Raw genomic sequence first — 18,130 nt, forward strand, 5'->3', positions numbered from 1 at the left:
GGCGCTACTTATTCGTTAGTTTTTATTTCTGCCTGAGACACTAATCCTTTTTTCCTTTTTTTCTTTTTTTCTTTCTTTCTTTTTTTATTCCCTTCCTATCTCTTTTCCTTTCTTGCTTTCCTTTCTTTCTTTCTATCCTTCTTTCTTTCATCACATCCTTCCCTTTCTCTTATTCTTTTTTTCCCTTTCTTTCTTGTTTTACTCTTTTTACCCATTTTTAAGTTGTTCTGTTGCATTTATTTTCATTTATTTTCATTTATTTTTATTTATTTCCCTTGTATTTTCTACATCGATTATTAAAGGTGACAAAGAAACCTCTTCTTGGTTCTAATTAAACAACCTTCTTGAGCCATTTTTATGGCTTATCGATCGTCCTCACTGTCTTTCACGATGATGTGCGATGAACATAGGTATGTGTGTATACATTTTCTTGTCCCTCTCTTTCTCTCTCTCTCTCTCTTTCTCACTCTCACTCTCTTTCTCTCACTCTCTCTCTCTCTCTTTCTCTCTCTTTAATTATCTCACTGTCATAATGTTCGAGTCGCAATTTTCTGATAAAATATTATTCATTCGATAAGACCTTAGAAACATATAAGAATTCAACCTCGAAAAGATATAATTTAACGTGCGTTTGTGTGCGCGATACTCGCGAAGAGAAATATTGGAAAGGTCACTTTTTACTTCTTATTTCTTTTTTTCTTTTTCTTCTTCTTTTTTCTTCTTTTTTTTGTTTTTTTTTTTACTTATTTTCTCTTCTTTCTGTTTCTTTCCTCCTCCTCCTCCTCCTCCTTCTTCTTCTTCTTCTTCTTCTTTTTCTTTTTTTGTTTTCTCTTTTTTTTTTTTCTTTTTTTTTTTCTTCCTCTTCATAATGTTTATCACGTAATCGTCGTTTCTGTAGAAATTTCCGACGAAAGTTTAACCTCGCGCAATTTTTTCGTTCCTTTTTTTCCTTTGATTCTTTATCTCGTCTAGCGATAACGTCATACAAAAACGTTACGCGTTTTGTGATAGCTATACCACCTACGATTTCAGGGAATTACTTCGAGATATCGATGATTTGATTTCACAATGTTGTAAGAACAACAACAAATTCGTTATCGTGGGAATCCACGATTGAGATTTTCGAGTTAGATTCTTACCTTTTTTTTTTTTCTTTTTTTTTTCTTTTCTCTTTCCTCCTTTCCTTTTTCTTCTTCCCTTTTTATCGATTTCATTAATTTCTTACTCGTCGATTCTTTTATTTCCCTTGTCTTCTTTTTTTGTTTATTTTTTGTTTTCATTTCTGATTCTTTCGGAAGGTATAAAAAGTGATCGTGAAAAATACGACGAGCTTTGCGAAAATCTGTGCAAACTATGTCACATAATTATCTTCCAAGTAAATACCAATATAATTTTACGAGACACGCGATTTAACAAATGTCGTCATTTGTCGGCAGATTTGGAAAAGTTTTCTTTTCTCTTTTTTTATTTTTTCTTCATTTTCATTTTCTTTTTTCTTTTCCTTTTTTTTTTTTTTTTTTTTTTTTTTTTAATATCCGCCATACTGAGGAATGTGATAAAAATACAAGTTGATAGTTGAGTAATAAAAATCGTAAAGCTATTGGTAACATCATATCTATTTATATTATAAAAAAAAAACGAAAGACTCTCTTCTATAGGAAGGTGTAAAAAATTTTATTTCAATTTATATATTACGTTTTATTTATTTTATATATATATATATATATATATATATATATATATTATATAAAAAAAAAATTAATTGAAAAAGTATATATAAATCAAACGTTCTATTAAGGAGATATACGTAAATAATTTTATTTACGTTTCAATCTAGTTATCATATTTAATTAATAATTTTACATTATATTATATACAAATATATAAAATTGTTTCTCTTCTTTTTCTTTTTCCTTTTTTGCTTTTTCTTTATTTAATCAATATGTTATCGTCTTTGAGGTAAGTATCATTGAAAAAAAAAAAAAAAAAAGAAAAAATTGATTGCTGATCGTTAAGAATTAAAGACGATTTTTGTTGCTTTTACGACGAGATATAAAAGAAAACGAAACAAAAAAGAAAAAAAAAAAAACGAAAAAAAAGAAGAAAAAAGAAAAAATAAAAGACAGAATGAAAAAGAGTAGGTGGTATAATAGTCACGTCAGAATGAATAAATAAATTTATCTTGGCCGATCTAAGTTCGGACGTGACTAAAATCCAGTTCGACCGCCTCTTGCGCCAGATTTTCTCATATCTCACTTTGATTCCATTCTACTTTATGATTATTATGTATTATCATAATCGTTTTAATATTGTCAGCTTTAAATAATAACTATATAATAACTATAGCATACGTTTAATTTTCTAGTTTTATTCATTATACATGACTGTGAAATTCAAATGTATCTCTTGTTTTTTCTTTTTCATTTCTTTTTTTTTTTGTTTTTTAATAATTTTACAATTTGTTACACATCCTAAACATTTCTAATTAAAAGTCAAAAAAGTTTCCAATCAATCGAATTTCAATAATAATTCGACTCAATTATTTCCTTAATTTTTATTATTTAAATATTCATTCAACAAAATGGACGTCATTTTTAAAAATCTTCGAGCTATCTCTCTCACTCTCTCTCTCTCTCTCTCTTTCTCTCTCTTTTCTTTTCTCTTTCTCGTTCGGAGTTCGAATTTTTAGAAAATATTTTTCAACGATAATAGATAAGTTATATGATAAAATTTTGTTAAATTTTCTTCGTAGAAATTTCACGTTATAAATCAAATCCAATATGGCGTCCATACTTTATAAATACTATTAAAGAACGTTATAACTTATAATTCGTGTTGAACTTCAAATTGAAAAAAGAAAAAAAAAATATCACATGTCGATATAAAAAATACATTATACCGAACGTTATATGTTCTTCGTAATGATGATTGATGTTGTGTACTAATAAAACTTACTTACTTACTTATTTGTTTACTTATTTATTTACACATTATACACGTAAGTGCGTCAAATTTTAGATCGAATTTTTATCAAGTATATATAATGCATTTTAATTATATACAAAAATATCATTTCGTTCGTGGCACTTGAATGTTTGAGAAAAAGAAAAAAAAAAGAGAAAAGAAAAAGAAAAGAGAAGAAAAAAAGAAAAGAGTAAACAAAACAAAGCAAAAAAAAAAGAACAAAAAAAAAGAAGATAGAACAAAATAAAGTAAAATAATGATCAATCGACTCGTTCTCGATCATTAATCATAAGTTCTACGTATTTTCGTCTATCAACATTATTGTACTTCAATTCATCCAACTTCAAAATTATACTTGAGTTCAGATCAATTGTTATTATACATTCTATATTTAACGTGATCGCACTTTGATATAAGAGTAATTGGCAAGAGAAGCGTAAACAATGATTGCGCAACATGACGCAATGATTATCATCGTCTTCGTATATATGCACTAACAAAAACGGACTTATGATCTCTTTCTCTCTCTCTCTCTCTCTCTCTCTCTCTCTGTCCATCTCCCTCCCTCTTTCGCTCTAACTCTTTTACGTTTATTTGTAACTTTGTTGCGAACGTTCTTGAGTAAGGTCGGGGTCCATGATTTTACAAGTTCATGAAATATCTTTCAAATAAATACATAATAATGAAATTAGTAAATAACATTCGAATTGCTTTAAAAGTTTAATTACAAATGATAATAAATATATAAATAGATTTATTTTATTTACAAGTTCGAATTTAAATGAAAATGACAAATAAAAAGTTCCTACGTCTTTAATAATATGAATGATTTATCTAACGCTGCTTTCATTCTTTTCTTTTTTTTTTTTTCTTTTTTCTTTTTCAACGTCACAATCAAAGCAGAAAGCAATCGCAACAAAGGAGAGAAGAAAAATGAAATAGAAATTATGCTCGTATATCGAATGATATAACGTGGAATAACTAATATATATCATGCTAAACGAAAATTTTGTTACTTAAATATTTCATTTCTTTTTAATCAGTTCTTTCTACATTTTTCTCATTCATTCGAATATTTTCTTCTTTCGTCTCAGTTATTTCTCCTTTTCTTTTCTTTCTTTTTTATTTTTTTTTCCTTTCCTGTTTTTTTTTTTTTTTTTTTTTTTTTTAATCTTTTCTTCATTATTTTTATCCCTCGTGTATACATCGCATCGAAGTCTAGCCTTTTTACGTCACCACGTAAAGGAGAGAGAAAGAAAGAGAGCAAAAAAAAAAGCAAAGAAAGGGAAAAGAAGAAAAAAGCCAAAAAGAACATAAACAAAAATATCGACAAAAAATTTTCATAAGGACAGATAATGAGATAAAATGGGATATCGATTTAACGTGAAAATTTTTTAAATGGTACGCATTTATTATTTCACGATATTTCTTTTTCCTTGAGTTTACGATCTAAAGATTCATAATTGTCATCCTTTTGATTATCACGAAATGCAATAAATTCTAACGTTCAACGTATGTACGCACGTAAATACTTATTTACTTACGTATATTTATATATACGCACATATATATGTATATTTGTAGAAAGATGTAATCAACTTGTATTCTTTCATATCAGGTTGATTCTAAAGTTCCATCGTATTTATATTATTAATTACATTTCCATCCATATTTTTATTACAACGTGTTATTCTGAAGAGCTAATAAATATAAATATTATGAAAAAGTACGTTGTAAAAATGTTGCAAAATAAAAATCAATTGGATTAATAATAATAATAATAATATATATATATATTATATGGAAATAATTTATATTTATATTTATTTATAACGATATTAATACATATTAATACTTAAAAATGTTATCTATATATTTATTTATATTTATAACGTAAAAATATATACATATATATATATATATATATATATATATATATATATATATATATATATTTACTTTGTTTTATGTTTCAAAAAAGAAAAACTGTTTTACATATACATTAATACATACATATACATATTTATATAATATGATCTTTGAACAAAGTATTTCTGTCTTTCTTTAATATCTTTCTTCGATCTTTTTTTACTTGGCAAATCTTTTATCGAAAAAAAAAAAACAAAGAAAAAAAGAAAAAAAAGAAGAAACGAGCAGCAATGTCGGTGCCTTAGTTCGACGACCGCTCGATGAAACGCATCATCCTCTTATCAAAACATCGTCGAGTATTTTCACGCGTTCGAACAGTCTAGACTTTTATTAAACAAACACGTCGGGGAGGTTACTTCGATGCTTACAACGAATTGCGCAGAAACCATTTTAACAGACGGTTATGCCGAAGGCTTTCGCGAACGAAATCTCATTTCGAAGAAAAGCGCAAGGGCAATATTTTATACGGGCTCTAACTTTCGAAACTCTAAAATAAGCCCGATTAAAAAGAAAAAAAAAAGAAAGAAAAGAAAAGAGTAAAAAAAAAAAAAGAAAGAAGAAAGAAAAGGACAAAAAAGGAAAATTTATCAATTACATCATTTCCTTTCGATAGAAGCAAATAACAATATTATTAAACGTAGTTTCATTTCTTCAATTGTAATAATAATATTGACAATAAGAGTCATTGTTAATTCAAAAGATTAATTAATTACTTTTATGATTTATGATCGATCATTAATATAATTATTAATGCATATTAAGTTTACTTGTTTTAGTAAATTAATTATTTTTTCTTATAATTAAAAGGAACAATCAATCAATGATTTTTCTAAATTATTCAATTATATCGTATTGAAATTTTTTATTGATTTAACAATAGACGATAAAATATGATCAATGTTACTAATTGTTCACTTATTACGTAAATAATCAATTTATTTATAACAATCATTCCATTATTCCACATATCATATTTAAAAAGAATTTCTTTCGTAATATATCGATAATTAAAAATATACTTTTACGATTAAAATGATTTCATTCTTTGATCGTAAATATTTATCTAATGATTCATAAACAGCTGCAAAATTTCTTTATTTTCAAATGAAATACGACGATTTTTTCGTTCATAAAAATAATATCTATTAAGACATTATCGATGATTAAAATTTTTCAAAACATTATTTACAAGTAAATTTTTTGAAAAAAAAAAAAAAAAAAAAAAAAAAAAAAAAAAAAAAAGACTTATTTTACACAACGAGTTCCAATGAATCCCTGACAATCTTAAGAATCAATTTCAATTCAATCAAAATGAATTATTCTTCACTTTCTTTCTTTCATTTTCTTTTCTTTTCGTATCGATTAATCGAAGGGTGAAGGGGGGGAAAAGAAAAAAAGGAAAGAAAGAATTTATTTATTTTCTTTTTTTTTCTCTCTTTTTTTTTTTTTTTTTTTTTTTTTCTTTTTTCTAAATTATTCAACGAAAACGATGAAACGACGAAAAATCTAATCAGTCAAGTCAACGTTAAGAAATATTGTACAACTTATCACGTTAACGTTCGAGGTTATAAGGTAGGAATAATAATCGATAAGGAAGAAGATGAAGAAGGTGAAGCATTCGACTTCCACGGAAGGCACGCGAAGGTTCCTCGTGACTTGGGAATAAAATTGGCCGATTCGTTCTCTCTTCAAGAGAAGTCTCTTAGTATCTCGATAAGGCAACTGTGAGCTAGTCGATAAATTATTACTCATTTCTCTTATATACTTCGCCGCTGTATTACGCAACAAAGTCGTTACTTCTAACGCTTCTAACGGCACATCGAGTCTCTTCCTTTTTTTTTCTTTTTTTTTTCTTCTTTTTCGTCTTCGTCTTCGTCTTCTTCTTTCTCTTGCCTTTTTTTATTCTTCTCTTTTCTTTTCTTTTTTCTTTTTTTTTTTTTTTTTTCTTTTGATTCCACTTTTGTCTCCTTATTCTTCTTCATCGCCTTCTTCTTCGATTTTCTTCGTTCCTTCTTTCTTTTTCTTTTCTTTTTTTTTTCTTTTTTTATTCTTTTTTATTGGTTTTCGTTTCTTCCTTTTTTTTTTTTTTCAACTCGACTCTCCTACCTCCTATCTCTTTCGCGCGTTCCTTCGATTACATATTTTTTCTTTTTTTTTTTTTTCTTTTTTTTTCAAACGCTCGTACCAAACACACATACGTCGGAGGAAATAAACGTTAAACGTATTAATGCATATTCGATAACAATATACATTATTATCATCGGCAAATCGAATTTTAGTTTTAAAGTAAACTCATTATACGACATTTCGAATTTTGTAACATCGAGAGATTGCAAATAAATGACACATTCGTATGGATTTTAATCGCAATATTAAATTTAACATTTTCTTGTAACTTGAACGATCATCGAGCCGGAATGAATATTTCAAGCGGCGCGACGTTAATAACTTGTAAAATAAAATGAAAGAAAATAAAGTAAAGTGAAGCGTTTTACTTTTATTTATTTATTTATTTATTTATTTATTTATTTATTTCTTTTTTATTTTTTATTTTTTTTATTTTTTATTTTTAAATAAAACCAGAAAATAACAAAGGAAAGAATGTTCTTACAAATTGATCGACGTATCAAAGCACGTAGACAATTTCTTGCAGATAACTCAACGAAATTATCGAACGAAGAGAAAATATTTCAAATAATTCAACTTTTTCTTTTTCCTTTTTTTTATTTCTTCATCCTTTTTTTTTTCTTTCCTTCTTTCTCGTTCTTTCTTCATTTCAAGAAAACAAACGGTAGATATTAAAGGTTTTCCCTTTAAAACTCGAGGAAAACAAAATGAAAAAAAAAAGAAAAAAAAAAAAAAAAAAAAAGGAAAAAGAAGAAACAAAATCGTGGAAACGAAAAGGAAAATATTTCAATAACATTAAGACATTGAACAAATTCATTCTTCATTTCCATATTATTTTTATTTACATTATTTATAAAATGGTCATACAAAAAATTTCTCCTCTCTCGTGACTCACCTATGCAATCTCGTTTATATATATATATATATATATATATATATATATATATATATATGCACATTTACGTACAGATGATATATACGTAAATGTATTCTTTTTGTACATGGCAAAATAAAAGAAGAAAAAAAAGGGGGAAAAAAAGAACAAAAAAAAAAAAAAAAAAAAAGAAAGAAATAAAGAAAGAAAGAATACAGTAAACGTCGTGTTTTTGGTCCGAGATGATACCACGTTGCCAATAAATGTGACGACACACCAATTTTACGTTCGTTTCGATCTAAATTTATATATCACGTTTTACTTCGGTTATCTCTCCTCTCTCTCTCTCTCTCTTTCTCCCACTCTCTTTCTCTCTCTCTCTCTATCTCTCACGCGGACGGACGCGGACGCGTTCGCGCGCTTGCTCGCTGAGATATCTCATTGCAACGTATTAGTATTAAAAATAAAGCTAACGTACCGATAGTTCCAACTACACATGCTATATTTAACTTTCTCACTATTATGCATGCGGGTTACATCACAGGCCGATTAAAATAGGGATCCCGCGAGTACTCGTGTCTTTACGTCCTCTTTCTTCTCTCCCTCCTTGATCTCTCTCTCTCACTCTCTCTATCTCTATTTTTCTCAGTCTCTCTCTCTCTCTCTTTCTCTTATTTTGTTTCTTTCTCTCTTTAGCCTCTCCCCAATCCCTCCCTCTCTCTATCTCTCTCTCTCTCTCTCTCTCTCTCTCTCTCTAATGAACGATTTCAAGCGCTAAACCACAGCTGCATCGTAAATGCGATAATGTTATCAATTCGCGAACGACGTCTGCAAATATGTTGCTGGAAATGCTTTTTAACTAGCACTCACTTACAGTTATGTATGTATGTACATTATATGTATTGACTCATCTATCTAGTCGTTTCTTTTTACCGTTACTTTTCACATTTCCTTGAAAATGAAATGATAAAACAATGATAAGAATATATATATATATATATATATATATATATATTTAATATATCGATGTATGTATATTCACTGAATGATACAGATTTATATATAAGAAATGTGATTTATATATATATATATAATGATAATATAATATAATGTATCTGAGAAATGCAAAGGGAAAAAAATTTATATGCCAGTTTATACTTTTACGAAAATAAATCAATTGTTAATTGTTAATTGTACATAAAATATATATTTTTTCATTCTAATCAAACCTTGTAGAAACATCTAAATCATAGAAGAAAAAAAAATCAGACATTTATTAGATAGACATTACTTATCGATCGATTATGTAAGATATAAAATGTAATATTTAATTTGAATAGCTTAAATAAGAATAATTAAAATGTATACGAATGAAAATCTATAAGAATTAATAAGAATAATAAAGAAAAGAATTCTTTTTTTTCTTTTTTCAATGCGTTTCACGAAGAAATTCATTTAATCGACAATATTCCATCCATCAAAATACATTTGGCAATGTATAAAATTTATGTATTTCAACGTTTAATTAAAATCAAATGGGAAATATTTTCGATACTCATTGAAATATTCGGCCATTCGCTCGATTATACTTACGACGAATTAGATTTCGATATATCGTAAGTAGTATCGACCCAAATCATATCACTTGGAGGTTGTTGCATCTGGAAATGCATCAGGCTAACGATGACTTTACTAGTTATACTATTATTATTATTATTACTATTATTATTATTATTATTATTATTATTATTAAAAAATTAAAGCAATCGATTTATCTTTACTCCTGACATTTCATCTGAGAGGTCAAATGTCAAATGCAAAAATTACATATTCGGGAATAGGCTTAAATCTACAACTTCGATCATCGTAACATCACAAGCTTGCAACTTAAATCACTAATTGAGTACGACTGATTGTGCTTCCCCAACAATTATCACCAAGATCAAAGAACAAATCACGTATAAATCTTTTATCAGCTATAAATCTATATTCCAATAAATTTAATATCGAAATATTCGTAACTCGTAACATAATTTTGATTGCATGATATATATTAAAATCTGCTTATTTCATTCTCATGTGCATCTTCGTTCAGTGCACTTTTAGTATTCTCCGCAATTGTCATTTCCTATTCCTTTGGTGATTGATTTTAAAAAAGTTCTAATTTAATGATTTGATTTCATGGAAATGAAAAGAAATAATAAAAGAAAAAAAAAATATATATATATATATATATATATATAAAATTCTGAATTGAACATTTTTAATTTAATTAAAAATTCTTTTAGGTTTCTTTAGATCTTATTAATGTTTAAGCGAATGTATTATCGTTTAAATATTATTTTATTTTATTCCGCTTACTTATATGTTTAATTGTTTAATTAAATTGTTTAATTAATTATAAAATTATCAATAATATAAATTAATTTAGCTTAGCCGTTCGGAAAGAGAAGAAATACTCCGACGTTTACTCGTTGGAACATAAAAGAAATATTACTACGTTAATTATCAAAGTTAATCAAAGATTTGTTTTCATTGATATTCAAAACAATCAATGATTCATAGTTCAAAATTCAATCGTATTGTTATATATAAATAAAATTTATTTTGTATTTAACACACAATTCTATACTAATGTAATGTTTAATCGTATATATTATTATTTAAATATTAGTTTATTCGATTACTTGTACATTATAGATAGTTTAAATAATTATAAAATTATTCAAAGATATTGATTATTTTAATCTTAAACGTTTCGAAAGGGTGAGAGAAAGAGAAAGAGAGAGAGAGAGAGAGAGCTTTGATGTTCGTTCGGCAAAATGCGAAATGAAACTGGATCGATAAACGACCGAAGCCAGTCATACGTTCGTTTTTGTTGATATTAAATCTAGCCAACGACCCGGAGGTCAAAATTTGTATTTTATTGAAATATTAAATTGAAATTATTTTATATTAAACGCACGTTACGAGCTACGTAATGTTTAATCAAACGTACTATCGTTTAAATATTGATTTATTTTATTCCACGTTATTCATTATTCATCGTTTAAACAATTACAAAATTAAGAAAAGTATTGATTCTTTAATTTTTAACGTTTGAGAAGAAAGTTCTTCGATGTTTACTCGTAATATAAAAAGAAAATCATTATTCATTGGTCATCAAAATTAATCGAAGGTTTGTTTTCATTGATATTAAAAGGAATCAACGATAACATATTGACAATTTAATTCTATTGTAATATTAAATTTAAATTAATTTCTAATTTTTTTTTTCCTTTCCTTTTTCTTTTCTTTTCTTTCCTTTTTTTTCCCACGCGTCTTACGAGTTACGTAATTTTTAAACGAATGTACTATTGTTTTCATATTATTTTATGGTAATTTATTTAGATTGCACATCATTTAAATGATTATTAAAATTATTCAAAAAATTAAATATTATTTGTAATACTCATTAAAACGATCGATACTATTTGCTTATTTTTATCATACAATCGTATTAAAATGTTTAATTGAAATTCTTCAATATTTAAAGCATTTAATAAAAGAGCTATGTATATAAAGCCAAACAAAATCTATCGACTTGGATTATTATAAATTATTTTTAAATAATTATTTAAAATAGACATTACTATAACTCTATACGTTATCTTAAATCAATGTAAAAGATTGTATTAACGTGTAAGCGTCATGTTTGAATAAAAGATCTATGTGTATTTTATTTCTTTGTTTTTCTTTTTTCTATTTTTTTTCCCTTTTTTTAACGAATTACGCAAACTTACATCTTATAAATTAACATTACGTAATTATTAATATTATCTTATTAATATTATTAATGATATTGTATTCTTGAATGTATAAGAAAAATATTCTCTTGGCAATTTAAAACACCGACAGAGATTCGATTATATAAGCAGCCATGAAAATTTATCTTTTTTTCCGATCGATCATATCTACAATAAATACAATTTTCTTGTTTACTTTTTCTTGTTTCTCTCTCTCTCTTTTTTTTTTTGTTTAGTTCGCCCGAGTCATATCGTTTTATCTATAACGACCATCGACATTGAAGTTGCTTCAATAACTTCTACGTTCTAGTCGAAGTCATCGTTATCATTAATTGATGTTATTCATTAAATACAAATTGATCATCAAGAATATCTCCAGTTTCAAATTTTTAAAATATACATATGTAAGCATGTGCGTGCGATAAGATCGTTAACATAATTAGATCATATCTGATGTAACGGCAATACATTAGTAAATAGTTGGATTATAATAGTATTACTATTAGGCTAACAAGAAAAGTTTCTAAATGTTTTTGTTATTACACATTAACGAATGCATTATGAGAAACATTAAAATGTCTTTTATCTTTTCTAACGAGAAAGATAAAGTTATCTGTTTACTACAATTTTATCATAAATATTTCATTCTCGTTAATGTTATCTAATTTCTATATTGTATACTATGTCAAATATATACGACATTATTATATGTATACATCCTAATGTATACATTTATGTAAAAAAATATAATAATAATAATAATAATAATAATAATAATAATAATAATAATAATAATAATAATAATAATAATAATATATATATTTATAAAATATAGTAACCAAAAAGTTATGAATGTATATAATATTACACTATTTACATATATCTACATAATTAATATATATAACATATTATCTTCATATATATATATATATATATATATATATATATATATATATATGAAAAAGAAAAAGAGAGAGAGAGAGAGAGAGAGAGAGAGAAAGAAAGAGAATATTATTAAAAAAATATGACATAAATAAATAAGAGAAAAACATCGGTCATTTCAACATCTTGTTCGAGTGACACATTCTGTTAAATTATAATCTGAATTATTTATTCAAAATTAGTTATTGACGACATCTTTGCTAATAGACAAGTATAAGAAAAAGAAAAAAGAAATAAATAAATAAAAAAATACCACGCGAGAAATCGATTCGAGGAATATCGCGCAGTTAGGATTATTATAAAATCGCGAAAATTTCGCAAAATATTTATACGTTTCGATAAAAATTATGTTCTTTCGTGTTGACGATATCTTTCAAATGACATGCAGAGAATGCTCTCGAAAACAGATGTCGAGTGGCCTCATCGAGTGTTGACTTCCGTTCGTTCAATTTCTTCTTTTTTTTTTCCCCGAACATATGACACATGTATACGTCGACAGATACATACTACATACGTACATAAATACATAAATATATACACACATGCACACACACACACACACAGACACACACATATATATATATATACATATATATTTATATGAAAGAACAACAGAAATAAAAAAAGAAATTGAAAGATAAACAGTTCTCAATATTTTTTCTATTTTTTTCTTTTGCGTGTGTATGTGTATGTGTGTGTGTGTGTGTGTGTGTGTGTATTTTCGTGTACACGTACAGACTTATACACGTTTGCATTATCAATATACAAATAAATTTGATTAAAAATTAAACACGCTTCTTGACAATAACATATTATGTTTTTTATCAATTTTATATACGTACGTACGTATGTGTGTACACACATAAACAGACACATGCGTACACATACACATACATACATACACACACACACACACACACATACATGTAACTTATATACGTGACTGTGTAATACGTGTACGAACTTTATTTGTTTTTCAAGTGAGTCGTCACATCAACAGCTATCCAATGAATATCGCTGATGTAAGAAGCTAAATTCGTAGACCTGACCTGTGACAACGATATGTGACTAACGGAGGACACCCGGTAGATATATTTTGTTAAGGTCGATATGTATATATGTATATAATCTTTTTCAATTTCTTTAAGTTCTTTTTATAGATGTTCTCATTCGTGAAATGTTTCAATGTTTATACGCATATTTTCGTAATTCCATCATTTTTCTATTTCTTCTTTTTTTTCTCTTTTTCCTCTCAGTTCTTTTGTTTTTCATTCCTTTTTTTTTTTAAACAGCAGAACATCCATTATCCTATTTTTTACTGTGCCTGGGGCGCAATCAATGATCGGCGGTACTATACTTTGTGGACTTTACTAAAAACGTTTTTATAACTTGTTTTTCTTTTTTCTTTTTCTTTTCCTTTTTTTTTTGTTATTTATAAGTGTCTAAAAGGATAATTTTTTATCACGAGTAAAGTCTAATATACAAAAAAAAATGAAAAAAGAAAAGAAAAGAACAGAGAAAAAAGAAAGAAAGAAAGGAGAACGAAAAAACTTATGAAGGTAAATTCTACTGTATTTCTTTATATAAAACGAAAAAAAAATAGAATTTCTCAAAAATGCAAGTGTCAATCAAGTATCAATCTCACACACTTGTAATTGGTATTTCATTAATATAATTCTCAATTGTATTAGACTTCGTATCTAAGAGGGACATAATCCGAAGATCACAAAGATCACAATCCAAAATCAAATGGAAGACGAAGAAAAGGCTAATGCACTATAATCGTATAAAAGCTGATGAATACTCGGCGGATTTGACCCTTGTCAGCATCATGAATGATTCAGTTAGCGAACTTTGGTTGACGGGTCGTTACTGTGTAATGGAAAAGTATGAATTTCCTATGATGCTACAGTGTTATATAGCTACGTCGAATTTGATATTTCGTTATTCCACTCAACTCTCGAAATAATCATAACCCAAAGTTCTGTTCAAATAATTTCTTTGCATTTCATAATTCTTTGTCCTTTAATTTGCTTTCAAATATGCCAAAGCATACCTATAATATTCTCTCAATAAATATATATATATAAATAATATTATTATATATATTATATAATATATATTATAATATATATATATATATATATATAATGAATATATAATGAAATATATATATATATATTTCATCCCACCTGCGCAGTTAGCCACTGCGCAATTAGTCTCTGCGCAGAAAGTCCTCCCACCTGCGTAGTTAGCCACTGCGCAATTAGTCTCTGCGCAGAAAGTCCTCCCAACTGCGCAGTTGGCCACTGCGCAGGTAGTCTCTGCGCAGTAACTCCTCCCACCTGCGCAGTTAGCCACTGCGCAGGTAGTCTCTGCGCAGAAACTCCTCCCACCTGCGCAGTGGCTAACTGCGCAGGTAATCTCTGCGCAGTAGCCCCGCCCCCTGGAAGTTTAGCCCCGCCCCCTGGTAGTTTAGCCCCGCCCTCTCGGTGCTTGGCCCCGCCCCCTGGGGTACTTGGCCCCGCCCCCTGGTAGTTTAGCCCCGCCCCCTCGGAGCTTGGCCCCGCCCCTTGGTAGTTTAGCCCCGCCCCCTGGTGGTTTAGCCCCGCCCCCTCGGAGCTTGGCCCCGCCCCTTGGTAGTTTAGCCCCGCCCCCTGGTAGTTTAGCCCCGCCCCCTGGTAGTTTAGCCCCGCCCCCTCGGAGCTTGGCCCCGCCCATTGGTGGTTTAGCCCCGCCCCCTGGTAGTTTAGCCCCGCCCACTGGTGGTTTAGCCCCGCCCCCTGGGGTACTTGGCCCCGCCCCCTGGTAGTTTAGCACCGCCCACCTACTATTCGAGGAATATTGCGCAGTTAGGATTATTATAAAATCGCGAAAATTTCGCAAAATATTTATACGTTTCGATAAAAATTATGTTCTTTCGTGTTGACGATATCTTTCAAATGACATGCAGAGAATGCTCTCGATAACAAATGTCGAGTGGCCTAACTTATATAATATTCTGTTAATAATTCTCTCAATATATATACATACATATATATTGCATCCCACCTGCGCATGTGGTCTCTGCGCAGAAACTCCGCCCAACTGCGCAGTTAGCTACTGCGCATGTGGTCTCTGCGCAGTAACTCCTCCCACCTGCGCAGTTGGCCACTGCGCAGTAACTCCTCCCACTTGCGCAGTTAGCTACTGCGCATGTGGTCTCTGCGCAGAAACTCCTCCTACCTGCGCATGTGGTCTCTGCGCAGAAACTCCTCCTACCTGCGCAGTTAGCCACTGCGCAGTAACTCCTCCCACCTGCGCATTTAGCCACTGCGCAGTAACTCCTCCCATCTGCGCAGTTCGCCACTGCGCAGGTAGTCTCTGCGCAGTAACTCCTCCCTCCTTCGCAGTTCGCCACTGCGCCGGTAGTCTCTGCGCAGTAACTCCTCCCACCTGCGCAGATAGCCACTGCGCAGGTATTCTCTGCGCAGTAGCCTCGCCTCTGGGGTACTTGGCCCCGCCCCTACTTGGTTATCCACGCCCCCTGTGGTATTTGGCCCCGCCTGCTACTAGGGTGTTCCCATCCCCTGGTTACTTGGTCCCACCTCCTACGAGATTAACGCCGCCTCTTGTGGTACGTGCCCTCGCCCTCCTACTAAGTTAGCTTAGCAGTGTATTTAGTCATTCGTTCTCTTTCTTTCTCATTCTCTTGTAGTATAAAAGAAGTTCTTCTAAATTTCAGGTAGATTGACTTTAAATAGCCACATAAAAATTTAAATTCCTCGATGATGTAACAGTGTTCATGCAGAGTATTTTCCTGAAAAAACATGCAATATACATCAATTTGTAGATTCATGTAATGAATAACGTAGATTCATGAGATGATTTATTTACACAGATTCAAGTAATTAGTATGTAGATTCGTTTGATCGATATACGGACAAGAAAAAAATTTTGTTGTTAAAGAAATTGGAATAAAATATTTACAAGAATTTTATAATGATTATTAAATCGTATTGTAAAATTAATATTATCTCTATTATTTCAATGTTAAATAATTATCCTTCATATATAACGAAGAAAAGAAATTCTTACCTGAATGTTTAATCTTAGAATTAATCAATTAAAATGATTTAAGCTTAATAAATAATTCAAGCTTCGTATGCGACGGGTTAAATGTATAATAAGAGAATAAGGGAGAAAAAGAAGAAGAAGAAAAAGAAAGAAAGGAAAAAGAAAGAGGAAAAGAGAAAGGACGAAAGAGGAGAGACAAAAGTTTAGACCATCTATGAGTTTTAAAGTGAAAATACGTAGCACTATAATGATCGACGACAGAAATACATACGTGTACGTGCATATACGAGCATATAAGAATCTAACCAATAGCAAACGATTATTCTAGAGATATAGCAATTAGACGCAAAGAAATATCTTTAATCTGTTTGAATTGGAATGTTTTGTACGTATCATTTAAAGGTATTCGTTCCAAAGGTCGTCTTCCTTGTTAGATTCTCGTCTGGCGCATTCATTATGCTCATATATCTTTTCTCTCTCTTTCTCTCTCTCCCTGTCTTTCTCTCACTTTTGCTTTCGGCAGACATCATCAACAATATTCTAAACTTGTAATCACGACCTAACGCAACATAGCCATATGACGACAACTACATACTATACGACTAAGGCAACAAAGATATTTTCATTTTTTTCGTTTATCTACAAGTATTTACATACGTACATACATGTACGCGCGCACGTGTGTGTATCTATGCATATGTGTGTGTGTATTAAATATCTACGTAATATGTTTTTGTTTATCTCTTAATAATCGTCGCCGAGCCATGCGAAAAACAAAAAAGAAATAAAAAAAGAAATATAAGCATGTCAGTGATACGAAAGATGAAGTTATCGCATAACAAATATTATCGCGAGAACGAACACATTTTAAATTGCGACGTACAAATATTACATGCGTACTTATGTATTATTATATTGTGTTTATATTCTTTGAAAATTTTGAAAAATTTTTTTCTAAACGGTTCCTATTACATAGAAAACTTGTCCGTGTTGTAAGATTGTCGTAGAAAAAAAAGAGAAAAAAAAAATAAAATAAAAGGAAAAAAAATAATGACAGATTTTAACTAATTCACACGATTCGTTGAATTTTACACGAAGTAAATATATTGTGTCTGTATCTATCTCTTTCTCTCTCTCTCTCTCTCTCTCTCTTTCTCTCTCTTTTATTTCCTCTTTTTCTCTTTTTCCCCTATTTCTTTTTTTTTCAATTTTATTTCTCATAAATCTAAGTTATATTAAGCAATCGAAAATAGAACGATTGTAAGAAACACGTTATTAATATTTTTCCTATCTCTGATGACAATAATAATATATGAAAATTTCAGTTCGCGTTTATGAACTCTGAAAGATACACGTCGTTCGTCTCGTCTTAAGGAATTCTTTACGAACAGATGTTCCAATACGCACTTGAGCAAAAAGATATATAAAACAATCATATCATAACAATTGAATT

The sequence above is a fragment of the Vespa mandarinia genome, chromosome 14, assembly GCF_050613455.1.
Source record: "Vespa mandarinia isolate Hongniang chromosome 14, ASM5061345v1, whole genome shotgun sequence".
Taxonomy (NCBI): domain Eukaryota; kingdom Metazoa; phylum Arthropoda; class Insecta; order Hymenoptera; family Vespidae; genus Vespa; species Vespa mandarinia.